Source organism: Diaphorina citri, unplaced genomic scaffold (assembly GCF_000475195.1).
Source record: "Diaphorina citri unplaced genomic scaffold, Diaci psyllid genome assembly version 1.1 scaffold12, whole genome shotgun sequence".
In the NCBI taxonomy this organism is placed as follows: domain Eukaryota; kingdom Metazoa; phylum Arthropoda; class Insecta; order Hemiptera; family Psyllidae; genus Diaphorina; species Diaphorina citri.
The window spans coordinates 29,045-35,109 of record NW_007377451.1 but is presented as its reverse complement, the minus strand read 5'-3'; the positions used below and the strand labels follow the sequence as shown (position 1 = coordinate 35,109).

The 6,065-nt window shown below is 38.5% G+C and overlaps 2 protein-coding genes across 2 annotated transcripts in view; one reads left to right on the top strand and one right to left on the bottom strand.

The window, feature by feature from the left end:
* LOC103506452 (ADP-ribosylation factor-like protein 4C) overlaps positions 1-2,083 on the bottom strand; it is a 28,487-nt gene extending 26,404 nt beyond the window's left edge. The window contains exon 1 of the mRNA XM_008470843.3: positions 1,977-2,083. The gene's annotated coding sequence lies outside the window, so the exon portion shown is untranslated. The remainder of the gene's footprint in view (positions 1-1,976) is intronic.
* The window catches only part of LOC103506490 (ribosome maturation protein SBDS-like), a 15,173-nt gene that overhangs the window by 1,592 nt on the left and 7,516 nt on the right, over positions 1-6,065 (top strand). The gene's annotated exons all lie outside the window — the stretch shown is intronic.

Here is a 6,065-nt window from a genome sequence, read left to right as displayed (position 1 = left end):
TGGGTGACTTAAACATTATATTGGAAATAAAGGGAGAACGGGCTCTAGTCTTGATTTTAAATCATTACATGAAAGTAAAATCAAATCAAGAATGAGTTTTAAATAAACTGAATATTAAACAAATTAGGTAGGTACATAGGTACTGATTTTCTCTAACCACGATCGAATAAACTACGGGCTGAAAAATTTCCGGAGGGACGGGCCCAGCTTGTTGTTTGGCGGGTAAAATAAGGTGAGGTGTCAGATAGATTTTGAAAGTGTGTAAAATTGAGTATTGCGCGGAGACTTAAGTTCTTTACACCAGAGTGGGATAAAATCCAGCTCAAATGAAAAATCACTCAGGTGGTATTTATGGATATTCTTTTCCCTCATTATCCACATTTAAACAAATTTCAAAAAAGTTCAAGTTAGGGCGTAAGTCGCTAGAACACGAACCAAGGTCCGGGTGACCAGCCCCAAGCGGTTACACCCGACACTACTGAGCTTGTCGAGGTAATACCAGTGTTTAAAGGTAAAAAAAAGATAAGTATAGTCTATTAGCTTTATTTATGCACAAAACCGAAAGATCTAGGCGCACGGCAGTGCGCCAGGCCAAGTTCCGGCCTGAGCATTCCATTAAACAGAACAGGCTCGGACAGCTGACCCAAAATGTCCGTCTTCTCCATGACAGTGCTCCGGTCCATACTGCTGCCGTTACAAAGGCTGTTATGCAGGACTGTGGTTTCACAGATATACCCTAACCACCCTATAGTACAGACTAGACCCCTAGCAATTAATATCTGCTCTCAGGATTCAAATCTGAGCTCCGTGGCAGGAAATTTTCCAATAATAATGAAATCAAATCATTGTTTTTGGGCTATGTCGAGGACAGGGACTCAGCCCACCTTCTGAGGGTTATGGTACCTAGGCGATCCAATAAGTATATTGATGTCAGGGAAGACTTTGTTAAAAAATAGCCATGTCAGATTTTGTAGTTTCCTATTCGATCTAGGTCTGGCCGGAAACTTTTGGAACCAACTACGTACATACATACCTATAGTGATATCTCCCTCTCCCTCCCTGTAATAAAACTTTTCATACTTGAAGTCCAGTACTTACTCATAGTTCAGCAAGTAGGTACCTAGCATGGTACAATGTACCATTGGTACATAAAATAACCATTAAATCAAATTGGATTTTGTAATAATAATAATTAAAAACTGCACCTACGAGGTAGGTATGGGGTTATGCTACGTCACAAGAACAAAGAACTCAATGATAATTATTACTGATGTAAAAACAGCAGGTAAGTTGTTTGAGGGAATGCAATACATATATTTCCCATTTGTTTTGTAGTTTGTATAGAAACTCACAACACATGGTCGAATAGTTTGGTATTCGGAGGTGTTTCAATATTAGGGAGATTTCGCATCGAATCCTGATCCCCATAACGCAACCCATGTTGGCGCCATCTTGTTTACATCATGTTTTTAGATTATTTCCCATTTGTTTTGTAGTTTGTATAGAAACTCACAACACATGGTCGAATAGTTTGGTACTCGGAGGTGTTTCAATATTATCTTCGGCAACATCACACAAACATCTGATATTGAGGTCACTCTAGACCTGAGAGCGAATAGAGGTTAGTTTCGGCAACATCACACAAACATCTGATATTGAGGTCACTCTAGACCTGAGAGCGAATAGAGGTTAGTACTCGTATGAAGCTATGAATGTGTTTCATACATAGTTAGTCTACTGACCCAGTGTTAAAATATTAACACAAGCAGGGTGTGTGTGAGAGAGAAGAATAATTATTTCTCAGGAGAAGTTCGGATATTTTACAAATATTAAGGTGGATTTCCACCAACGCGACCTCTGTCGTGCGACGTCACCTGTTTTCACTTGCAACATTTGTCGCGCGACGTGACCTGTTAAAAATTAAAGCACTCCCCGACAAAATCGCGCGACATGGTACATCAAATAAACCAACTTACCGAAACTATATCGATGTGCTTCCTCTCTCAATTTCAATCTTCTTCAGGAAGATTGGTTAAACAACCATCAGCTCATCGCTCACTCTGAAAACCAAACAAATCATAAGGTAAATATATTTATGTATTAGACTATTAGAATTAAATACTTTGCAACAGACGAGAGAGTTCCTGAGGGAAACACCAAATACAATATTAGAAAGTTACTTACCTTACCTACAAAAAGAAAATAACTTTATTTTCTTCCTCTTTAAACTCAATGTCTCAATAACACGAAAATGGTGGTGCAAATTTTGTCCATAGAACAATAAAGCCAAAAAAACAAAAAAACTGGTTTTTGGGGGATTTTTTTTCACATTTTCTCACAAAAATGAGCTCTGATCTTGAAATTTGTCGCGACGACCTATGAACTCAAAGCGAGAAAGTTTTAGATAACACTTCAGTCGTTAATTTAAGATCGGTTTTAGCGTTACCTATGTTAAGCTACGCCGAGGAAGGCCAATAAATGGATGGGTGACTTAAACATTATATTGGAAATAAAGGGAGAACGGGCTCTAGTCTTGATTTTAAATCATTACATGAAAGTAAAATCAAATCAAGAATGAGTTTTAAATAAACTGAATATTAAACAAATTAGGTAGGTACATAGGTACTGATTTTCTCTAACCACGATCGAATAAACTACGGGCTGAAAAATTTCCGGAGGGACGGGCCCAGCTTGTTGTTTGGCGGGTAAAATAAGGTGAGGTGTCAGATAGATTTTGAAAGTGTGTAAAATTGAGTATTGCGCGGAGACTTAAGTTCTTTACACCAGAGTGGGATAAAATCCAGCTCAAATGAAAAATCACTCAGGTGGTATTTATGGATATTCTTTTCCCTCATTATCCACATTTAAACAAATTTCAAAAAAGTTCAAGTTAGGGCGTAAGTCGCTAGAACACGAACCAAGGTCCGGGTGACCAGCCCCAAGCGGTTACACCCGACACTACTGAGCTTGTCGAGGTAATACCAGTGTTTAAAGGTAAAAAAAAGATAAGTATAGTCTATTAGCTTTATTTATGCACAAAACCGAAAGATCTAGGCGCACGGCAGTGCGCCAGGCCAAGTTCCGGCCTGAGCATTCCATTAAACAGAACAGGCTCGGACAGCTGACCCAAAATGTCCGTCTTCTCCATGACAGTGCTCCGGTCCATACTGCTGCCGTTACAAAGGCTGTTATGCAGGACTGTGGTTTCACAGATATACCCTAACCACCCTATAGTACAGACTAGACCCCTAGCAATTAATATCTGCTCTCAGGATTCAAATCTGAGCTCCGTGGCAGGAAATTTTCCAATAATAATGAAATCAAATCATTGTTTTTGGGCTATGTCGAGGACAGGGACTCAGCCCACCTTCTGAGGGTTATGGTACCTAGGCGATCCAATAAGTATATTGATGTCAGGGAAGACTTTGTTAAAAAATAGCCATGTCAGATTTTGTAGTTTCCTATTCGATCTAGGTCTGGCCGGAAACTTTTGGAACCCAACTACGTACATACATACCTATAGTGATATCTCCCTCTCCCTCCCTGTAATAAAACTTTTCATACTTGAAGTCCAGTACTTACTCATAGTTTTCATTTGCATTGTTTGTCAGATGGTACCGTAATAACTCAAGAACAGTTGTTACAATTTTCAATTGATAGAGTCCTTTTCTTCGAGTGAAATATAGGTATACAGTTTAGATATGAATATTATGAATCTTTGTTGGTTATAATTCAATGTACGTAAAGACAAGAAATTACAAATTTCTATATTTCAAAAATGTTGTTTCCCTATTTCCTTAAAGATTGGCTGTACATTTGAGATCTCTGGGACACCCAGTATCCCAAACACTATTGCCAAGTTATCTCATTGTGAATGGGTACCCTGTATACCCACTATATGTCTGTATGTATATGGCGACACCCATTGCAGAGATAAACTATATACATACATATATTTTTTATTTAACTTAATTGAATATATTTCAATGATGTTTTTTTCTTCTGTGAGGTCAAATCTATTAAACTGATGCTTCGGCGTGGTCAGTCTTATACCTACCTATGATGAATTGAATGTACGATAAGACATCATTCTCAACAAGCTCTCAAGGTGAATTAAAATCATAAGCATTGAGATACCCACGAATATTGGGAATATCTCGTAATATGGGATTACCGGTCAACTTTAGAAATAAGGTAGATACCTACATCAAATAAACCAACTTACCGAAACTATATCGATGTGCTTCCTCTCTCAATTTCAATCTTCTTCAGGAAGATTGGTTAAACAACCAGCATCCAGTTTAAGGAAATTTTCTCAACTTTAAAGCTTTAAACGTATGTTTTTACTTTCCTTATCCTATAGGAAGGAAAGTTATGTAATCGAGTCAAATTTTAGATGGTCAGTTTTTAGTGCCAAAACACGTTTTGAGGTCCCTAGAGCCTAAATCCAAAGTTTCAGCCATTGGTCCGTGTATTTTTAGTGCCAAAACACGTTTTGAGGTCCCTAGAGCCTAAATCCAAAGTTTCAGCCATTGGTCCGTGTGTGTGTCTGTCTTTCTGTCTGTCTGTAAACAAAATATCTCGAGAACGGTAAGAGCTAGAGACTTGAAATTTGGTATGTAGTTGTCAAATGTGAAAAGGATGCGACACGAAACTTTTGGTTAAGCCAAAAGTTTTCCCCTCAATTCTCGAGGTCTCGTTCATCAGTAAGCACAGATCGAGATGCATGGAGAGGAAAAGTAAGGGAAGTCATCCTAGAGAAATATGCTACAACTCTAAATAAGATGAAAGAAAGTAGAGAAAACAAGAGAAACTTAGAAGAATCACACACTTGGAAATGTCCCATCTGATATGCTACAACTCTAAATAAGATGAAAGAAAGTAGAGAAAACAAGAGAAACTTAGAAGAATCACACACTTGGAAATGTCCCATCTGTCCATTCACTCGTACTGGTAGGCATGGAAGACAGTACGTGCAGTCTCACCTGTCACAAGCACATCGAGACCAACTGCCTGAAAAACCTGCAAATCCTATTCTCAATTGCACACTTTGTCCTTTCATTGCAAAAAACGGCGGTGGTCTTAGCAGTCACTTGCGGATCAAAAACCCCCATGCTGTAGACAACTCACTGAAGCCGCTAAAACTCATACCTACCAACCAATTAAGCACTTCAGCAGTCACCAACCCTAACAGCCAAACTCAACAACCATCAATATTGCCAATATAACATCCAACACCTCTAACAGTCAATCCCAACCATCAACCAGCACAATCCAATTGGCTTCTCAATGGCAATGTCCCCGTCCAAGATGCAGACGTCAGTTCCGTTCCAAGGCCGGGTTGATGAGTCACAAAAGAGCTTTGTAATTTAACAATATCTCGGGAACGGTATGAGCTAGAGACTTGAAATTTGGTATGTAGTTCACAAATGAGACAAGAATGTAACACAAAACTTTTGGTTAAGATAGGTGCTGCGGTTGGCGGTATTTTGACCGCTTTTTGGCGGTTTTCGACCGTTTTTTGGCGGTTTTCAGCTATACTGACTAAACGGTTAGAGAAATTGTAAAAGTTACTATAGAACATAAAAATAAGCATCATTCAATAGGATAAGGAAAGTCGTGTGATGGTCACACCAGATTTTTTTATAATATAAATTAAATTGATCCCAAGGGCAAGGCAATGCCTAAACCCTTGACAAATGGAGTGTGCCTGAAGGCATGTGATGTGTTCCAATCCACTCGACCCCAAATAATACAAATACCTCCAATACCCCTACCTATTACTCAGACGATTTTTTTTTACGATTCTAAGGAACCCCCTCTGGGTTAGGTACTATTATTTATTATACAGAGATATAGATTAAAGCGACGATCCATCAAGACATGAAGATAAGGAATCTGTCAGATTGCCTATATAAATAAAATTGTAGATTTGTCTGTACATTGCTTAGAATCGTGACATTTTTGGTTATTCTTACTCCTTATGCATCCACGATTCCAAAAATCACATTAGAAAAATTTCTGTCTGTCTGTATGTATGTCTATCTGTCTGTCTGTCTGTCTGT